At 45.8% G+C, this 22,436-nt stretch overlaps 1 pseudogene; it reads left to right on the top strand.

The window, feature by feature from the left end:
- The first annotated feature begins 16,743 nt into the window (after window positions 1-16,743).
- On the top strand, window positions 16,744-20,030 carry LOC123083622 (disease resistance protein RGA4-like; annotated as a pseudogene).
- The last annotated feature ends 2,406 nt before the right edge of the window (window positions 20,031-22,436 follow it).

The following is a 22,436-nucleotide window of genomic DNA, read 5'->3' as shown; positions in this document are numbered from 1 at the left end:
AGCATATTTCAGGATAGACAAAACCTTCCGGTTGTATCACATACAACCTTTCCTCAAGAATCGTCGAGGAAACAATGTTTTGACATCCTATCTGCAAGATTTCATAAATAATGCAGTAATTGCTAATATAATTCCAACAGACTCTTAGCATCGCTACGAGTGAGAAAGTCTCATCGTAGTCAACTCCTTGAACTTGTCGAAAAACATCTTAACGACAAGTCGAGCTTTCTCAATGGTGACACTTACCATCATTGTCTGTCTTCCTTTCAAAATCCATATGTACCTAACAGCCTTACGACCATCAAGTAGTTCTTCCAAAGTCTACACTTTGTTTTCATACATGGATCCTCTCTCGGGTTTTATGGCCTTGAGCCATTTATCGGAATCCGGGCCCACCATCGCTTCTCCATAGCTCGTAGGTTCATTGTTGTCTAGCAACATGACTTCCAAGACAGGATTACTGTACCACTCTGAAGTAGTACGTATCCTTGTCACCCTACGAGGTTTGGGAGTGACTTGATCTGAAGTTTCATGATCACTATCATAAGCTTCTACTTCAATTGGTGTAGGTGCCACAGGAACAACTTCCTGTGCCCTGCTACACACTGGTTGAAGTGATGGTTCAATAACCTCATCAAGTCTCCACCATCCTCCCACTCAATTCTTTCGAGAGAAACCTTTCCTCGAGAAAGGACCCAATTCTAGAAACAATTCATATTGCTTTCGGATCTGAATTAGGAGGTATACCCAACTGTTTTGGGTGTCCTATGAAGATGTACTTTATCCGCTTTGGGTTCGAGCTTAATCCTGAAACTTTTTCACATAAGCGTCGCAGCCCCAAACCTTTAAGAAACGACAACTTAGGTTTCTCTAAACCATAATTCATACGGTGTCATCTCATCGGAATTACGTGGTGCCCTATTTAAAGTGAATGTGGTTGTCTTTAATGCCTAACCCATAAACTATCGTGGCAGTTCGATAAGAGACATCATGGTATGCATCATATCCAATAGGGTGCAACTATGATGTTCGGACACACCATCACACTATGGTGTTCCAGGCGGTATTAATTGTGAAACAATTTCCACAATGTCTTAATTGTGTGCCAAAACTCGTAACTCAGATACTCATCTCTATGATCATATCATAGACATTTTATCCTCTTGTCACAATGATCTTCTACTTCACTCTGAAATTACTTGAACCATTCAATAATTCAGACTTGTGTTTCATCAAGTAAATATTCTCAACATCTACTCGAATCATCTGTGAAGTAAGAACATAACGATATTCACTGCATGCCTCAGCACTCATTGGACTGCACACATCAAAATGTGTTGCTTCCAACAAGTTGCTATCTTGTTCCATTTTACTGAAACCGAGGCTTTTCAGTCATCTTGCCTATGTGGTATGATTTGCATATCTCAAGTGATCCAAAATCAAGTGAGTCCAAACGATCCATCTGCATGGAGTTTCTTCATGCGTATACACCAATAGACATGGTTCGCATGTCTCAAACTTTTCAAAAATGAGTGAGTCCAAAGATCCATCAACATGGAGCTTCTTCATGCGTTTTAAACCAATATGACTTACATGGCAGTGCCACCAGTAAGTGGTACTATCATTACTATCTTTTGGCATGAAAATGTGTATCACTACGATCGAGATTCAATCAACCATTCAGGTTTAATACTAATCTTGATGGTAGAGGGAGCGTGCGATGTTTGATTACATCAAACTTGGAAACACTTCCAACATATATCGTCAGCTCACCTTTAGCTAGTCTCCGTTTATTCCGTAGCCTTTTATTTCGAGTTACTAACACTTAGCAACCGAACCGGTATCTAATACCCTGGTGCTACTAGGAGTACTAGCAAAGTACACATTAACACAATGTATATCCAATATACTTCTATCGACCTTGCCAGCCTTCTTATCTACCAAGTATCTAGGGTAATTCTGCTCTAGTGGTTGTTCCCCTTATTACAGAAGCACTTAGTCTCGGGTTTGGGTTTTACCTTGGGTTTCTTCACTAGAGCAGCAGCTGATTTGCCGTTTCATGAAGTATCCCTTCTTGCCCTTGCCCTTCTTGAAACTAGTGGTTTCACCAACCATCAACAATTGATGCTCCTTCTTGATTTCTACTTTCGCGGTGTCAAACATCGCGAATACCTCAAGGATCATCATATCTATCCCTGATATGTTATAGTTCATCACGAAGCTCTAACAGCTTGGTGGCAATGACTTTGGAGAACCATCACTGTCTTATCTGGAAGATCAACTCCCACTCGATTCAAATGATTGTTGTACTCAGACAATCTGAGCACAAGCTCAACAATTGAGCTTTTCTCCTTAGTTTGCAGGTTAAGAAAGTCATCGGAGGTCTTATACCTCTTGACATGGGCACGAGCCTGAAATCCCAATTTCAGCCCTCAAAACATCTCATATGTTTCGCGATGTTTCAAAAACGTCTTTGGTGCCTCAACTCTAAACCGTTTAACTGAACTATCACGTAGTTATCAAAACGTGTATGTCAGATGTTCGCAACAACCACAGACAACGTTCGAGGTTCAGCACACTGAGCGGTGCATTAAGGACATAAGCCTTCTATGAAGCAATGAGGACAATCCTCAGTTTACGGACCTAGTCCGCATAATTGCTACTATCAACTTTCAACTAATTTTTCTCTAGGAACATATCTAAACAGTAGAACTATAGCGTGAGCTACGACATAATTTGCAAAAACCTTTTGACTATGTTCAGGATAATTAAGTTCATCTTATGAACTCCCACTCAGATAGACATCCCTCTAGTCATCTAAGTGATTACATGATCCGAGTCAAACTAGGCCGTGTCCGATCATCACGTGAGACGGACTAGTCATCATCGGTGAACATCTTCATGTTGATCGTATCTTCTATACGACTCATGTTCGACCTTTCGGTCTCCGTGTTCCGAGGCCATGTCTGTACATGCTAGGCTCGTCAAGTTAACCCTAAGTGTTTCGCGTGTGTAAATCTGTCTTACACCCGTTGTATGTGAACGTTAGAATCTAACACCCGATCATCACGTGGTGCTTCGAAACACGAACTGTCGCAACGGTGCACAGTTAGGGGAGAACACTTCTTGAAATTGTTGTAAGGGATCATCTTATTTACTACCGTCGTTCTAAGCAAATAAGATGTATAAACATGATAAACATCACATGCAATCAAATAGTGACATGATATGGCCATCATCACTTTGCTCCTTTTGATCTCCATCTTCGGGGCTCCATGATCATCATCGTCACCGGCATGACACCATGATCTCCATCATCATGATCTCCATCATCGTGTCTTCATGAAGTTGCCTCGCCAACTATTACTTCTACTACTATGGCTAACGGTTAGCAATAAAGTAAAGTAATTACATGACGTTTAAGTTGACACGCAGGTCACAAATAAATAAAGACAACTCCTATGGCTCCTGCCGGTTGTCATACTCATCGACATGCAAGTCGTGATTCCTATTACAAGAACATGATCAATCTCATACATCACATATATCATTCATCACATCCTTTTTGGCCATATCACATCACATAGCATACCCTGCAAAAACAAGTTAGACGTCCTCTAATTGTTGTTTGCATGTTTTACGTGGCTGCTATGGGTTTCTAGCAAGAACGTTTCTTACCTACGCATGAACCACAACGTGATATGCCAATTGCTATTTACCCTTCATAAGGACCCTTTTCATCGAATCCGATCCGACTAAAGTGGGAGAGACAGACACCCGCCAGCCACCTTATGCAACTAGTGCATGTTTGTCGGTGGAACCGGTCTCACGTAAGCGTACGTGTAAGGTTGGTCCGGGCCGCTTCATCCCACGATGCCGCCGAATCAAGATAAGACTAGTAACGGCAAGCATATTGAACAATATCGACGCCCACAACTACTTTGTGTTCTACTCGTGCAAAGAATCTACGCAATAGACCTAGCTCATGATGCCACTGTTGGGGAACGTAGCAGAAATTCAAAATTTTCCTACGTGTCACCAAGATCTATCTATGGAGAGACTAGCAACGAGGGGAAGGAGAGTGCATCTACATACCCTTGTAGATCGCTAAGCGGAAGCGTTCAAGTGAACGGGGTTGATGGAGTCGTACTCGTCGTGATTCAGATCACCGATGATCCTAGTGCCGAACGGACGGCACCTCCGCGTTCAACACACGTACAGCTCGACGATGTCTCCCACGCCTTGATCCAGCAAGGAGAGAGGGAGAGGTTGAGGAAGACTCCATCCAGCAGCAGCACAACGGCGTGGTGGTGATGGAGGAGCGTGGCAATCCTGCAGGGCTTCGCCAAGCACCTACGGGAGAGGAGGAGGTGTCACGGGAGGGAGGGAGGCGCCAAGGGCTCAGGTATGGATGCCCTCCCTCCCCTCCACTATATATAGGGGCAGGGGAGAGGGGGGAGGCGCAGCCTTGCCCCTTCCTCCAAGGAAGGGGTGCGGCTAAGAGGGGGGGAGGAGTCCATCCTCCCCAAGGCACCTCGGAGGTGCCTTCCCCCTTTAGGACTCTCCCCTTTTTCCTATATCTTGGCGCATGGGCCTCTAGGGGCTGGTGCCCTTGGCCCATGTAGGCCAAGGCGCACCCCCTACAGCCCATGTGGCCCCCCGGGGCAGGTGGCCCCACCCGGTGGGCCCCCGGGACCCTTCCGGTGGTCCCGGTACAATACCGATGACCCCGAAACTTGTCCCGATGGCCGAAACAGGACTTCCTATATATAAATCTTTACCTCCGGACCATTCCGGAACTCCTCGTGACGTCCGGGATCTCATCCGGGACTCCGAACAACATTCGGTAACCACATACAAACTTCCTTTATAACCCTAGCGTCATCGAACCTTAAGTGTGTAGACCCTACGGGTTCGGGAGACATGTAGTCATGACCGAGATGTTCTCCGGTCAATAACCAACAGCGGGATCTGGATACCCATGTTGGCTCCCACATGTTCCACGATGATCTCATCGGATGAACCACGATGTCAAGGACTCAATCAATCCCGTATACAATTCCCTTTGTCTAGCGGTATGGTACTTGCCCGAGATTCGATCGTCGGTATACCGATACCTTGTTCAATCTCGTTACCGGCAAGTCTCTTTACTCGTTCCGTAACACATCATCCCGTGATCAACCCCTTGGTCACATTGTGCACATTATGATGATGTCCTACCGAGTGGGCCCAGAGATACCTCTCCGTTTACACGGAGTGACAAAATCCCAATCTCGATTCGTGCCAACCCAACAGACACTTTCAGAGATACCCGTAGTGTACCTTTATAGCCACCCAGTTACGTTGTGACGTTTGGCACACCCAAAGCACTCCTACGGTATCCGGGAGTTGCACAATCTCATGGTCTAAGGAAATGATACTTGACATTAGAAAAGCTTTAGCATACGAACTACATGATCTTGTGCTAGGCTTAGGATTGGGTCTTGTCCATCACATCATTCTCCTAATGATGTGATCCCGTTATCAACGACATCCAATGTCCATGGTCAGGAAACCGTAACCATCTATTGATTAACGAGCTAGTCAACTAGAGGCTTACTAGGGACATGGTGTTGTCTATGTATCCACACATGTATCTGAGTTTCCTATCAATACAATTCTAGCATGGATAATAAACGATTATCATGAACAAGGAAATATAATAATAATCAATTTATTATTGCCTCTAGGGCATATTTCCAACAGAGGAGGCGGGCGACCGGCGCGGGGCGGGCGGAGCACGGGCGCGGCGGGGCGGCTCGCCGGCGCCGGAGGCGGGCGGCGGCGGGGCTGGGAGCGGGGTCGGGGCGCTCGGGCGTGGCGGCGGGCGGCTCGGGCCCGGGCGGGCCGGCCTCGGGCCCCGCGGGCCGGCGGCGGGCGCGGAGGAGAGAGAAGGAGGGCGCGGGTGAGGTGGCGGCGCGGGAGTGGCTGGCGGTGGCGGCGGAGTGACGTGGCGACGCCCTATTGGCCGGGGTGAGGTGGCTGGCAGCGGTGGACGTGTCCGGCGGCGGCGTGGACATGTCCGCCGGGCGAGAGGGAGGTTTGATCTAGGGTTAGACCGGGATTTCGGGGGAGGGGGCTAATTTTATAGGTAGAGGGAGCTAGGAGAGTCCAAATGAGGAGCGGTTTTCACCCACGCGATCGTGATCGAACGACCGAGAGCATGGAGGGGAGTTAGATGGGTTTTGGGCCACTTTGGAAGGGGTGTTGGGCTGCAAAGAGAAGGGGCTTTTACGGTTACCCGGTTAACCGTTGGAGTATCAAACGACCTCCAAATGACACGAAACTTGACAGGCGGTCTACCGGTGCTATACCAAGGCCGCTTGGCAAGACTCGGTCCATTCCGAGAACGTTTAACACCCGCTCACAACGATAGACAAAAGGGGGACACCGGAGGGCATAGGAGCGCCGGATTGCAAAACGGACATCGGGGAAAATGCTCGGATACATGAGACGAACACGTATGCAAAATGAAATGCACATGATGACATGATAAAATGCAACACGCAAGCAAATGACATGACAACGACGGCGAATAACTGGCAGACACCTGGCGCATCGAATCCGGGGCGTTACAGGGGCGACCGCCCTACCTTGATTCTTTTGCAAAAATATATCACACAAGTATGCACCATTGCATCCCTACTTTTGAAATTCCAGAACATTGCGGGATTTCAACTTTCTAAAAGTTCAGCACTAACATTGCGTGTTTCGAGCCAATGCAAAGTGGAGTTAAACTAGTGCGCCACTAGCTGCTTGGATTGATGAGCTGACAGTCTATGCGTGAAAGATTCGTGAGTTGGTTAGTCCAACTAATGTAACACTGTCTGCCTTGAATTGGTAAGCGCTAAACTAATACAGTGCTTGGATCGACAAACTTTTTGGGGGGCATCGCATGGATCGACAAGCTAGGGGGGGACAACGGGATCTAAGTTTGACAAATCGCAAAGCAGGTGGCAAGATACCAAAGCGTCACAATCCAAAAGGTTGTGAAAATGTAGTTTCGTAGGTATACTGTGGATGACTTGTGAGTTCGCTAGTCCATTCAACATTAATACACAGTGTTTCGACTCAATGCAAAGTTGAAGTAAACCCATGAACCACTAGTTGTAAGCCCTCGGAAGTGGTTGGTTGCTGTTGAGCTTGCTGGCCGATTTCATTCTCCCCTTCATTCTCATCCTCCATCACTCATTGCACTGGCACTTGATTTTCATTTAAACAGATGAGAAGAAAGATTCATGATTCATTAGTCCATTCAATGTGAACACACTATGTATTCAATTCAACGCAAAGTTGAAGTAAACTAAATGCACCAGCAACTGCTTGGATCGATGAGCTTACAAGGCATGAATGATCCATGAGTTGATTAGACCATCTCATGTAGTAACACTCTCTATCTTGCATTGGCAGTCTGACACATAGTGCATATCGATACGGTGCAAAACTCTTCTTACCATCTTAAACTAATACATTGTCAGCTGCTTGGATCGACGAGCTAGGCGGAGAAAACGGGAGCTAAGTGCAGCTGGCGAGGCACAATCATTTGTGTTTAACTACGGAGTACATGGAGATTGATGAAGCTTAATTGGATTGCTTTAAATTAGGTTAGTGCACACCCGGTGTAGGTTAATACCAACATGTTAATGAGGCCCCCTATGGAAAGGTGGGGCCGGTGCCCTAACTTGATTCTACTGCAAAAACAAACCATGTAAACATGCATCATTGCACCGCTACTTGCGGTATTGCAAAACTTTGTGAGATTTCAACTTTCTAAAAATTCAACGCTAACATTGTGTGTTTCAAGTCAATGCAAAGTGGAACTAAACTATTGCACCATTAGCTGCTTGTATTGATGAGCCGAACAGCTATACATGAAAGATTCACGGTTTGATTAGTTCAATTAATATTACACTGTCTGTCTTGAATTGCCAGTCTAGCACGCAGTGCAGATCGACACCGTGCCAGTGCTAAACTACATGTCAGGTTAAACTAATACACTGCTTGAATCGACAAACCTTTTTTGGACGTGGTTGGATGTGGACGAGCTAGGGGAGAAACGGGATCTAGGTTTAACAATTCACAGAGCAGGTGGCAAGGTACTAGAGCGTCACAATCTAAAAAGCTGTGAAAATGTATTTTTGGTAGGTGTACTATGAAAGGCTTATGAGTTCGCTAGTCATTCATAGTTAGTAGACTGTGTTTGGACTGGATGCAAACTTGAAGTAAACCCATGAACCAGTAGCTGCCAGGATTGATGAGCCGACATGCAAGGCATGAAAGACTCGTGAGTTGATTAGTCAATCTATTGTAAACACTGTGTGTCTACAATTGGCAGTCTAGCAAAGCAGTTCGGATCGATGCCGTAGCAAGCTCTGCGTGCCAGATTAAACTACTACAATGTCAGCTGCTTGGATCCGCGAGTTAGGTGGAGAAGTGGGAGCTAAGTTTAACAATTTGCAGAGCCGGTGGCGCGGCAGCAGTCGATAAACAATATAATCTCTGTCTGCTTAACCGTGAACTGCGGAGGCATCTTGTGAAGGTACGTACATGGAGATTGAGAAAGCTTGCAGTGCTTTAATACAAGTTAGCAGTACACCCCAACGCAATACTCTGTTCTAAGCAGCGTCTTAAGAACCCCAACTCGGTACCAGCGGCATCCGATGCTATTTTGGCCCCTCCCAAGGTCGCATCTCAACCTTGGCTAACCGGCAGCTAGAACATTTTGTATCTACGGTAAACAGTACAAGGAAAAGCTCCACATCTCCATAAACTATGCTACGTAAATCTCTCAGAATCTCCAATGTATATTGACTTCCCCGTCTAGTGTTTTCCTTATCTCTACTGCAAGTGTGCCCCCAATGGATGAAGAAACAACCATTACAACGCATGAGTAATTTGTCTCTACGCTCTCTCTTGATGCAAGAAATGTTGTGATCCATTGCTGTAGCTAGTGCTCCTCTCATAGGTATCTTCAACTAGTGGAATGGCCGTGAATAAATATGTCCATTGTAGATGCTGGTTCATCAGAAATCGTCTATCTGAATGGTGCGATCCCTACTTCAGTATTTGTAGATGCAGGTCCGAATCCCAGTGGTGTAATTTTGTTATCAAATTTTCGTATAGTAGAAATAGTAAAGTAGTAAAAAAAATGTGCGGCCCTAGGATTCAAACCGAGGCCCTAAAGTGTGCAATAACACCAGCCTACCACTCTGCTAAGCATATGAATACAACTATGTTAGATTCCAGCTCTCTCTTATACGTTTAATTTTAAAATACCGAAATAATTTAAACGAAACGTAAATGTTTCGAGGACCTTCGAAATGAGCAAAATTTCGAGAAATTTCATCGAAAGTGAAAACTATGGTGCTCATCCAAGGCCCTAAGCAATCTGTCAACGACATTGATGTGTACCTAAGGCCATTAGTTGAAGAACTCTTACAGCTGTAGAATGGGAAAGGTGTACGTGCATGAGATGAGCTCGATCAGGAAGAATTTGACCTACATGCGTTACTGTTTGTGACCATCAATGATTGGTCTGCTTTCAGCAACCTTTCAGGACAGACAAACAAAGGATGCCACGCATACACGCACTGTTAGGATGATACCGACAATATATATTTGGATAATTATAAGAAAAATGTGTACCTGGGACATCGTCGATTTTTTCCGAGCAGGCATCCCGTAAGAAAAAAAGGCAAGCATTTCAGAGTTGAAGCAGATCACCGAACGAAGCCTCGTCACCGTACTGGTGATGATGTACATGATATGGTCAACGATTTAAAGGTAATCTTTGGAAGGGTCCTGGCGGACAATCCGTTCCGAACGACACTGACTTACGCGCGCCCATGTGGAAGAAGAAATCTATATTTTGAGACCTACCCTATTGGAAAGATCTAGAGGTCCGCTCTGCAATCGACATGATGCACGTGACGAAGAATCTTTGCGTGACGGTGCTTGGCTTCTTGGGCGTGTATGGAAAGACAAAAGATACACCGGAGGCACAGGAGGATCAGCAACGTATGCACGGAAAATACGGCATACGTCAGCATCATGCCAGGCTGCCAGCTACGCTCTTACCAAAAAAAAGAAGGAAATCTTTTTTGAATGCTTGCTCAGTATGAAGGTCCCGTCTGGCTTCTCGTCGAATATAAAGTGAATAATAAATATGGCAGAGAAATGGTTCCAAAATCAAAAGTCTGATGACTTTCACGTGATTATGACGCAGCTGCTTCCAGTTGCATTGAGTGGGCTTCTACTAGAAAACGTTCGATTAGCCATTGTGAAGCTATGTGCATTCCTAAATGCAATCTCTCAGAAGGTAATCGATCCAGAAATTATACCAAGGTTAGAGAATGATTTGATGCAATGTCTTGTCAGTTTCGAGTTGGTGTTCTCACCATACTTCTGCAATGTCTTGTCAGTTTCGAGTTGGCGGCGCACGTCGTAGTTCACCTATGCGAAGAGATTGCCGTTCTGGATCTAGTATTTCTACACAATATGCTCCTCTTTGAGAGGTTCATGAAAGTCCTAAAGAAATATGTTCATAACCATGCTAGGCCAGAAGGAAGCATCTCCAAGGGCCATGAAATGAGGAGGTCATTGAATTTTGTGTTGACTTTATTCCTGATCTTAAGTCGATTGGTGTTCCTGAATCGCGGCATAAGGGTAGATTGGGAGATATATGGCACGCCAGGATCAAATCAAATAATATGTATGGACGAGCATTCTCTCACTCAAGCACACTACATAGTTCTATAAAATTTCGCCTTGGTGGCTCCGTATATGGAGGAACACAAGAATATTCTACGTTCCAAATATCCGGAGCAGTCTGACGACTTGATTACACGTGAACAAACGGGGACTTTCGCCGGTTGGTTGCAGACACGTGCCATGCATGACGACGCTGCTGAAGATGACTTATACTTCCTGTCCCAGTTACCGTCTTCGAATATAATGACTTTCAAAGGCTACGAGATAAATGAGAATACATTTTACACGATCGTCCAAGATCAAAAGAGCACCAACCAAAACAGTGGTGTCCGCTTTGATGCAGCAACCAAGAGGGGAAAGGACACATATTATGGTTACATAGAGGAGATATGGGAACTTGACTATGGAAGTGATTTGAAGGTCCCTTTGTTTCGGTGCAAATGGGTCAATCTAACAGGCGGCGACGTAAAGGAAGACCCGCAGTACGGAATGACAACAGTGGATCTTAATAATCTTGTGTACATATAGCCAATGATGTGTACAGGTTTTCTATGTGAAGGACATGTCTAACAAGCCAAGAAAAAGAAAAGATAAGAAAGCGAATACATCATACGATGAGCCAAAGCGACACATAGTTCTTTCAGGGAAAAGAAATATCGTGGAAGTGGGTGACAAGACAGACATGACAAAAGATTATGAAAAGTTTCGTAAAATTGCTCCCTTCAAAGTGAATGTTGACCCGAACATCCAGTTAAATGATGAAGATTGTTCATGGTTACGGCGCAAAAGGACACACGCGAAGAAAAAGTTTTACACCCAAAGATCCCACTCTGGTTTGTGACCGGCTTCACTGTCATCACTTTCTTCTCTAGTGATCGAGTTTCCGAACTTATATATCGGGAAAGTCCCACTTTGGACAAACCGGAGGGAACCTTTTTTGTAATCCTCTAACATGCGATCAAACTTCAGCTTCTTTTGACTTTCGCACTATCTCCTTGCATCAGCAATGACCCGGCGGAGATCATCATCGGGCACATCGTCTGGTTCCTCTTGATCTTCAATAGCTTCCCCCGTTGCAGCATCACCGTATTCAGGGGGCACATAGTTGTCATCGTCCCCTTCTTCTTCGTTGTATTCCATCATAACCCTTATTTCTCCGTGCTTGGTCCAAACATTATAGTGTGGTATGAAACCCTTATAAAGCAGGTAGGTGTGAATGGTTTTCGAGTCAGAGTAAGACTTCGTATTCCAACATATAGGGCATGGACAACACATAAAACCATTCTGCTTGTTTGCCTCAGCCACTTCGAGAAAATTATGCACGCCCTTAATATACTCGGAGGTGTGTCTATCACCGTACATCCATTGCCGGTTCATCTGCGTGCATTATATATAATTAAGTGTGTTAAAAATCATTACGTAACATCATGAATAGATAATTAAGTGACCAAATTAATAGAAGTTCATCAGCACATTAAAACCAAAGTACATGTATATTTCTCATTGAACAACATATAGCTCTCCAGAGCATCTAATTTAATTAATTAAACCATACATTGAAACTATGCAAAACATTTCAATGCGAAAATAAATGTGATCATAATCACAACCAAGATAACAATTGATCGAACAGCATAATGATACCAAGCCTCGGTATGAATGGCATATTTTCTAATCTTTCTAATCTTCAAGCGCATTGGATCCATCTTGATCTTGTGATCATCGACGACATCCGCAACATGCAACTCCTATATCATCTTCTCCTCTTCAATTTTTTTTATTTTTTTCTTCAAGAAATTGTTTTGTTCTTCAACTAAATTTAACCTCTCAACAATAGGGTTGGTTGGAATTTCCGGTTCACATACCTCCTAGATAAATAAAATCTATGTCACGTTGGTCAGCATAATTGTCATAAACAATAAATGAACCAAATAGTTATAAAATATAATATATATACCACATCCGAAACATAGACAGGACGAGGGCCGACGGGGCGGATACCAAAACCATCGCACTATATAATAAGAAGCAATAATAAAAGTAAGAAAATTATACAAGTATCTATCTAAACATACAAGTAAGAATTTTTTTCCTCTCAGAAAGAAGATAAGAACAAGAGGCTCACCACGGTGGTGCCGGCGACGAGATCGGCGTGGGCAATCGACGGCGGTGAAGACGGGGACGGGACATGACAGACCGCTAAATCTAGACAAATATTGAGGAAAATGGAGCTTGGAGGTCGAGCTTGGAGAGGAGAAAGCTTAAGTAGTGTGGCTCGGGCATTCCATCGAACACCTCATGTGCATAGGAGGTGAGCTAGAGCACCACAAAGCCCTCCCCTCGCCGGCCAGAAAAAACAGAGCAGTGTAGAGTGCTCTGCTTGCCGGCGACGGGGTATATATAGGCACATCATTGGTCCCGGTTCATGGCTTGAACCGGGACTAAAGGACACCCTTTGGTCCCGGTTCAAGCCACCAACCGGGACTAATGGTGGTGGGCCAGGAGCGAGGCCGATTGGTCCCGGTTCGTCCCACCAACCGAGACCAAAGGGGCCAGACGAATCGGGACCAATGGCCCCACGAGGCCCGGCAGGCCCCCTGGCCTCACGAACCGGGACCAATGCCCCCATGGGTCCCGTTTCATGACTGAACCGGGACTAATGGGCTTATCTGGCCTGAACGAAAGCCCTGTTTTCTACTAGTGTTTTGCATATGTTTACGGATGGATACTTGATGATGCGCTCGGTTCATGCCGTTGCTGATAGTTACCTTCTCTTGCTGATTTCCCCAAATCATGCATGTAGCTATTTTAGTATCGGTTAGGCAACCCCCCTTTGTAAAAAGTATATATGTATGTCACCTTTTGTGTGAGTGAAATGACCATCAGCATTGTACTGGACCATATGCCCTTTGTACTAAATTTGATGTTTTCTACTGAACCATATTTAACTTCGTAATGCATTTTGATTCTTTGTACAGGATTAATGCTTCCCTGAGAAACAACATGCGCTGATCATTGCCTTAGACAGTCACGATGCACCAAGGTGCTTCCTACCGGATTACTATTAACAAGTGTTGGCTTCCTCATGTGTCTGTGAAATCCTAATGCTGGATCAATGGTCTTAGTGTTTACTTATGTATCTATTTGCCGCCACTCTACCTCTTTCTCTTTCTGTACCACCTTCATTGTAGTTATAGATGCAACGTTTGGTCGCTTGATGGCTTTATTACCAAGTTGTCAGACATAAGGTTGGACTGCTTTGAGTTTTAATTATGATGAAAATGCCCATTGGATTGTTGCATCCTCATGTTATTCTTACACCTTAGTTCTGATAGCTTTATTACCAAGTTGGATATGACCGTACCCGGATACGACTGCACCCGGCACGGGTGTGGGGGTGCGGCAAGCCGCACTTTCCATCTAATTTATAACATGTTGCCTAAATAGATGATACCTGGTTAGTGCTAGTGCTTAATATAATGTAATTCATGTGATCCAGTGCAATATTGTTTTCTATCCATATGATCCCTGAAAAGGATCGGGTTCCACTATCAACTATCAAGTGATAATGGAAGAGAGAAAAAACACACAAGCATCCTGAATCGCTGCGACAAAAGGCTAAGAACAACCAAATGGCACAGAGCTCTCGAGCAGCTAAGGGCCAGTTCTTTTGAGGCTTCTGGAGCTTATTGTGAAAATAAGTCAGAAGCCCAAAGAACCTGTTTTAGGCTTGGGGCTTAACTTATTTCCACCCCCCTCTCCCTTGCAATGAGAAAAAGCTGTGGGAAGGGGTGCTTCCCACAGAAGCCCGCTTAAAATAAAAGGGTAGATCTCTTTGCCACTTAAGTTCATGCATATTACAATGAAACTGCCACCGAGCAAGTCCCCACTCACCCCCAACTAGCCCGTACGTGGGGAATATTCACGCATCCCTCCCGCGCCATACACTCTCCCGCGACTGAAGCTAGGGTTCGTTCAAGGCAGCCGCCGCCGCCGCCGGCGGCCTTCCCCTCCAGTGACGCAGCAGCTCCCCGCCCTTCCCTCCGGCACTGCCGCTCCCCACCCTTCCTTCTGATGCCTCCGCTCCCCTCCCTTCCCTCTGGTGCCTCCGCTCCACGCCATTCTGTCAGTCGCCCCCACAGAGCATTTTGATTTTCGGTTTGATATTTTTTTGCCGCAGGCCGAGATGGCTGGATTTCGTCCATTTTCAAAAATTTCAGCTGAAATTTGAGTGAAATTTGAAGCAAATTTGCCAAATTTCGGCTGAAAGATACATTTCGCCCCATGCCGAGATGGCCGAAATTCGGCCGAAATCCGTTTTTTCGGCTGAAATTCAAAACACAACCCCTCACCCGCCATGGACAGCCTCAGCTAGCGCCGTCCATCATGATGCTCCTCCCGCCCTATGCCGCCGGCTGCCCCCTGTCATCTCGTCCCAGTTCGCTGCCTCCCAGACCGAGCTACCCCAGACCAAGCTCCGGCGGTGTTTTGACCTCGACTCTGGCCATCTAGCTCGTATGTATGAACATTTTTTATTGAGACTGAACATCGACGACAGACTGCATTCTTTATTGAGACTGGAATTTTTTATAGTGTGTGCGCTTGTGTATGTTATGTGAGACAATGAGCATATTTGATAGATAATAATTGAGACTGAACATATTTGATAGTTGTAGACTGTGAGCATTTCGTATGAGGTGCTTTGGGCAGATTGTGCAAGTAGACTAGATGGTTTATATGTAGCCATGATTGGCATTGATTTGGTTAGCGCTCTAGGGTGTACGCTGTTATCCACGTACTTTGCCCCCCCCCCCCCCCCTACTCCCCTTCTTGCTCATCCTCCACCAATCCTCTTATATCTGACAGCGCGTGATTTTCATCTTGCAAATGTAGAAATTTGTCAAAATGTAACTATTTGTGTAGATCTGGTGTCAAAGGCTTATGAGTCCATTAGTCTACTGAACGATAGCATCACCTGTTTCGAGTCAATGCAAATGCAAAGTTGATCCTCACTGCGTGCTACATTGTCAAGTTGAAGCAAACTACTAATGTGCACGGCCAGCGATTAGATCGACGAGGCTGATAACCCAGAGATCAAGGCGTCAAAGGTCCAGAGTTGATTAGTGCGTCTAATGTAACATTTTCTTTGTCAAATTGGCAGCAACGGAGTGCCCATCGACAGCAGGCCAAACTGCAATGTTAAACTAATACAGGTACTCCTTGGATCAATGAGGTGGAGAAACGGGAGATGAGTTTAAAAACATATGAGCATGTGGGGCAGCTTTGGATCGAGATTGAGGATGCTTGCAGTGCTTTAGTAGTAGATTAGTTACCTCTAAGATGCCTTCGACTATTTATATTTTCCTCACCTCCCAAGGTTGCATCTCAGCTTTGGCTAATTGGATGGCTGCTGGCGGTTTACTCCGGCATCAAGGAGAAGGAAAAGCATTATGCAGTGATTTTCTAGCATTCTGCGGTTTACTACTGTGCTTTGGATTCCTTCCTCAGAGGTTGAGTTAAAGTATGATATATTTATCTTATATTTATCCACATGGTTAGATGTTTATTCTATTTTGTGTCATTTTCTAGCATTTTTATTGTTTTTGCTAGCTACATGCACATTTAATATATCAATAAATAATGGTACGTACAACCATTTCATATCACTTTTTTTTTACTTTGATTAACTTAGTATTTTGGTACTCACTCCGATCCATATTAATTGATGCAAAGTTGTATCGGAGTAAGTAGTACACTACTTTGGAGCAACCATGTGAACAAGATATTTTGTTCACGGGTTAGCCTCCGAACGGGTCGAGGTAGCTGAGCTCTACTTCATCCAGCCGGCCATGGTTGTTGTCTTCCTCACCGGTCGGTAAAAACCCCATGATGTGATCTTGCAACCCCCACCCCCACCCCCCACCCACCCCGGAGAGAGAGAGAGAGAGAGAGAGAGAGAGAGAGAGAGAGAGAGAGAGAGAGAGAGAGAGAGAGATGGAGGCTGTGGCCGCGGCCGCGGCCACCTCATTCGTGGAGTGGATGGTGCCGAAGCTCTTTGATTTCTTACATGCAAATCATGAGCTTCGGAAGAACCTAAAGAATGACATCATCTACATCAAGCATGAGTTTGCTATGATTTCTGCTGTCATCAAGGATGATGATAGCCGTGGTGGCTGCCGCAGCAGCAGTGAACAAGTGCATACGGAGTGGATCAATATTGTGCGTGAATTGGCGCACGCCATAGAAGACTGCATCGACCGCTTCATGCACAGTGTGACCATGGCTGACTCGGAAAAAGGGAGGCTCAGCCGGGCTCTCCACCGGGTGAAGACGGCGAAGACCCGCGGCAAGTTTGCTGCGGAGATCCGGACGCTGAAGAATAGATCAGAAGATGCTTCCAAGCTGAGAGAAAAATACTGCAACAACAGCAGCAGCAGTTCCTCACCAAGGTGGTCGTTGTCGTCTGAGCAGACAGACGCGCCGACAGCGGTTCAGGATGATGACGATGACATCCATTCATCAGCTTCCATCGCCGTTCCTGTGGGTATCGACGGTCCCCGTGGCGAGCTTATGGATCTGATCCAGCAGGAGCAACAGCTTAAGGTGATTACCATTGTGGGTTTCCATGGCATGGGCAAGACTCTCCTTGCCAATCATCTGTACAACTCCAAGGCAATTGAGAGCCAATATGAAGTACGGGCTTGGGTCCAAGGGGGGAGGAGGACAGCAGCGGATGTTCTCAAGGAGATACTCAAGCAGCTTGGCCACCTTCCCCTGCCAACCAATGGCAGTCTCACTCTCACCTTGCTTCACGCGAGCATCAGAGAGTGCATTGGCAACAAGAGGTAACTCATTCATTCAGTTTCCCATCTCTTTTTCTCGATCTGCTAGCTTTATCTATCGATGTAATCCTTGCCTGATTAGTTTGTAATGTTTATTTTGGTACCTAGGTTCTTTATTGTAATTGATGACCTGCGGACAACAGCATATTGGCACAACATGAAAGCAGCCTTTGTCGGTTTAAATGGCAGATTTCTGGTGACGACGGTCATTCAGCCCGTAGCAAATATCTGTCGCAGCTCATCTGTTAATGATCATGTATACACAATGGCAACTCTTACCGACCAAGACTCAAGAATATTGTTCTTCAAGGAAGCTTTCCAAGACGATGAACAGCCGCAGCATGTGGATGACCTCGGCTATGCAGCGCTCAAGAAATGTGATGGTCTTCCCCTTGCTCTTGTTACCACCGCCAGGTTCTTGAAAAGCGCAGGTAATCCAACACCCATGATATGGGCAAAACTATGCGCCAACCTGGGTACACATATGGAGAGTGATGATCTATTTGCAAGAATGAGGCGTGTGCTTGTCCAGAGCTACACCAGCCTTGATAGCCAGGTCGCCAGGACATTCTTGCTCTATTTGAGTACCTACCCAAGTGGTCGTCCTATCAAGAAATCGAGCTTGTTAAGGAGATGGTTAGCAGAAGGCTTGTCCCCAGGAGACAATACATATAGTGATGTTGATGCCGCCATTAGCAATTTCAATAAGCTTGTTGATTGGAGCATCATCCAGCCAATGGAAGCCAGCGGCAACAACACAGAGGTGAAGACATGTCATACCCATGGCATGATGCTGGAGTTCGTCCTGCGCAAGTCCATGTCCGACAACTTCGTTACCGTGTTGTATGATGGGCAGTCTACCTCTCGCCTACCCAATAATATCCGCCGGCTTGCTCTGCATCATGCAAGGCCAAGAGAAGTGCCAGGTTTAACTCTTGTTCGGTCACTGACAATCTTGGGAGAGGCGCACCCATCTGTCCTGGACTTCTCCAAGTATGAACTGCTGCGAGTTTTGGATCTGGAAAAGTGCGTTGTACCCTTGGAGGATGGCCATCTCAAGTTGATATGCAGAAAACTGTTGCTGCTGAGGTACCTATGCCTCGGGGCTGCAGTTATTGCCACGGTGCTTCCCAAGGAGATCAGGAAGCTTCAATTATTGGATACACTGGATGTAAGTAAAACAAAGATAGAGATTCTGCCAACGCAAGTCATGGAGCTGCCACGTCTTGTTCATCTCTTTGGGAAGTTCAAGCTCAAGAAAGATCTAGGAGACTGGAGAATGAGTAAGCTACAGAAGCAAATTGGAAACACTGGCAGGATTTGTTGTGGACAACAGCAAGAGCCAAGATTTTGCACAGCTCATGAACAATATGAAGGCTTTGACAAAGGTGAAAATATGGTGCGAGTCTACCCCCGACACCAGCAGCTCAAGTCATCTCTCAAAGGCCATCAAGGGGATCATTGAGAGAAGCACCCTGTTCATAGGGACCCCTTCACTATCACTCAATTTTGAAGGCAAGTTGACCCAAGACATGTTGAATTTCTCTCTGGAGAAAGGAAAGCATTCATGCTCCCTCAAGCTGCAAGGAAGCAAGATATGCAGCCTGTCCCCCTTTGTTGCCTTGCTGGGTCGTCTCACTAAGCTAGGTCTTTCATCCCCTCAGCTGAGCCTGAGCCAAGACTTCCTTGCTGCCCTGAGCGAAGTGCCCGGCCTGGCGTACCTGAAGCTGGTTGCAACTAGACTGGACAAGCTTGTCATCATAAAAAGGTATGCTGAAGAGCCTGGGACGCCTATCCATTGTGGTCGACTCCACCATGGATCAGCTGGAAATCAAAGAGGGAGCTCTACCATGCCTCAAGTCACTGCAGCTGCTATGCAAAGATCTGTCTGGCTCTATTTCCGGCACGTCAGCGGTCCAGTCCCTTGGACATCTTAAGGAGATTGTTCTCCATCGTGAAGTGGGAGATGAAACAAAAAATGAGTGGGAAGAAGCAGCAAAGAACCTCCCAAGTCCACGTCCCAAGATCTTGTTTCTCTAGACACCATCAACACATCGAGGTAATGAATTATGCTTTACATGCCTTGCAATTAGCTTTCTCCCTGCCTCTCCACAGTTCACATCCTGGAAATGACACTTTTTGTTTATTGTGCAGGCAGTACAGGCTGCGACTTTCTAATGGCAAAGCATTCTCGTATGCTGCTTATTGGTTGACGACCATTCATCAACATGATTTAGTCCTCTTTGCTCTCGTGTCGGTTTGGTGGCTTCCCCGCCGTTCGTACTTTTATGTTGTGTCACCACTAGGATTTATTTATCTTGTTTGTAACAGATCGAAGTTAATGACCTGCTGCAATATGGTGGACGATTTTCTTTCCAAGAAATATGGTGACTTGCTGCTGTAATAAATAAGTTTACTCTGTTTGTTGTTGGACATGTATTTGGTTATTTCGGACCTAGTCAACTTAATTGGCTTCTTTGGAGTATTATTTCTCACAAATTTAGCACTACAATAGATATTCTAGTACTTGTTTGGGATAAATTCTGGAATCTTAATTTACTTGATGTGCAGTGCTTCCTGTTCTCTGTTTTCTTAAGCGAGGTTAAGTTCTGCACGCTGATATGTAGCTGAGCTGTAGTTAGCTTACCTAGAAGAGGAGACCCCTTGACGATTATGCCGATAATTCTGAAGTCTGAACATTTGCGTGTAGTTAGCTTCCTCTGCTTTTCCTCTGTTTTCTGGACTCTCAACATTTGGCTGTAGCTAGCTTGAGGTTTGAGGCCTGATAGACAATCTTTCTCCTTCAGACCATTAATGGTGGACGGAGATGCTGCCTGCCCCTCACGCTAATGACAGACAATCTACCCTCTCTTTCTGTGCTAATTGGTTGACAATCACACACCAATTCAATCCGATCAATCTTTTAAGGGAACGATCTGTGTAGTTGGTTTCTAAAATTTACCAGAGAGGTTGGAAATTTGATGGCTGTCATTGCTGCTGCTTTAGTTTAGATCAAGCTGCGAGAGTGCCTCTTCACACACTTATAGCTCAGGGACGGTTCCTGAAGGAGTCAAATACTGGGATGAAGGCTGAAGCAGCCACAGCCAGCCTATGTATGTATGTAATCGGCACCGGTGATGGCGCAGACCGGATGACCACCAAGGTTACTCTGCTCTCTAGCATCAAGCAACTTCCTGTGGTTTAGTTTTATCTCATAGTACATGCCAATATGTAGCTTATCCAGTAACTCGGTCAAAAATTTGATGACCTCAAAATCTGGTTCCATTGGCTCCAGCAATGTCAAAGTCACACTGGTAGTATTCTCGGTACCTTCCCTTTGAAGTGTTATCCCTCCTGTATAGTTTTGCAATCTGGTACCTCCTCAATGCACTTATGTTGTTCATGCATGGCAAGATATATCAGGCAAAAGGAAGAGTCAGATTGTACTGCAGAGAGCAAAGCAACCTGCAGGTTACTTGATGATCAGACTTCAAAGTTCAAACATCGAGGAATGTATATAAATGCAGTAAAAAGAGGAATGCATATAAATGCAATAAAGGATTGACTGAGTTGCTGAATGCTGCAAATACTAACAATTGTACAATTAACCTTTTCCGGATAACAATCCATATACAGAACTAGCACATGATAAATCAAGCAGAAATAGAGATTTCCTTGGAAATCAAACCCTTCCACAAACATTAATTACAAAAGGACATTGAAACTGTTTGTACCTGATCAGCAAGGTCGTTGTATACCAACTTAGAGTCTTCACCAGCTAGGTTGTTCCCTAGCAGGACAGTTTGCAAGGATAAACATTCAGACAGAGAGAGAATTGACTCTTGCTATTTATTCAAGATGATGCTTCTGAATTCTATCTACTCAAGATAAGAAACAAACACCTCCGTGTGCAATATAATGGTTCATTAATTCGTTCATACCTTGGGAGCTTACTTCATGGCTTCCTTCACTTTGTCCACAAGGACTTCAATTTAGGACACATGGGATCAAAGAACAACCATAGCTTGGTTTCCCAATCTCCCGTGCGACGCTCTCGAATGCGCAACCACACGAGGCCCCATCAGTGCCCCCTCGCCTCACGGGAGCTCTAAACCCTAAACTCCTCCGGCAGCAAAGATTGGAGGACCCGGTTAGGAGCCTCCTGCATCGGGCGAGACGCAGCGCGCCGCCTTGCAGGAGAGCGCGGCAACAGCGGGCGCAGGAGAGCGGCGCCGCGGAGCAGCCGATGGCGGCGGCGGCGGCGGCGGGGGAGGCGCCTAAAGTGTGTGGCACTGCTCTAGGCCCAGTAGCGCCTAAGGCCTTGTACCATGGGAGGTGTTTAGAGAGATGTTTAGAAAAATAAACCGGATTTTTCTGAAGCATCGGTGCCTAGTTCTACAGAAGAGACGCTTAGTTAAGCATCCATCATGTACAAATAAGCACCGGTGCTTAAGAAAAATCTGATTTATTTCTCTAAGCACCTTCCCTAAGCACCTCTAGCAGACCCCGCAGAACGCCCGGCGAGTATGCGGGCTAGGCCCAATTTTCCGGCCAGATCAGAGCCCGCATACTCGCCTGGCCCGCAAAATTTCTTGCCGCAACCCGCAAACCGCATGCACCGAGCAGTATAACTGCGGTTCCGCGATCCTTTTGCGAGTACAAACCCTATCCCTTCGCCGCCGCGAGCCACCCGATTCCCCTTCCCTCCTCCGTAATTTCTCGCCGCCGGCGACCATCCGCCCCGCCTCCAGCCGCCATGTGGGGCCAAATGTGGAGCTCCGGACGCGGCTCCGGCAGCAGATCCGGCCGTGAGCGCGACCCGGAGCGCGAGCGGCGCGTCCAAGC

The sequence above is a fragment of the Triticum aestivum genome, chromosome 4A, assembly GCF_018294505.1.
Source record: "Triticum aestivum cultivar Chinese Spring chromosome 4A, IWGSC CS RefSeq v2.1, whole genome shotgun sequence".
NCBI lineage: Eukaryota > Viridiplantae > Streptophyta > Magnoliopsida > Poales > Poaceae > Triticum > Triticum aestivum.
This window is presented reverse-complemented; position numbering and strand designations above follow the sequence as displayed.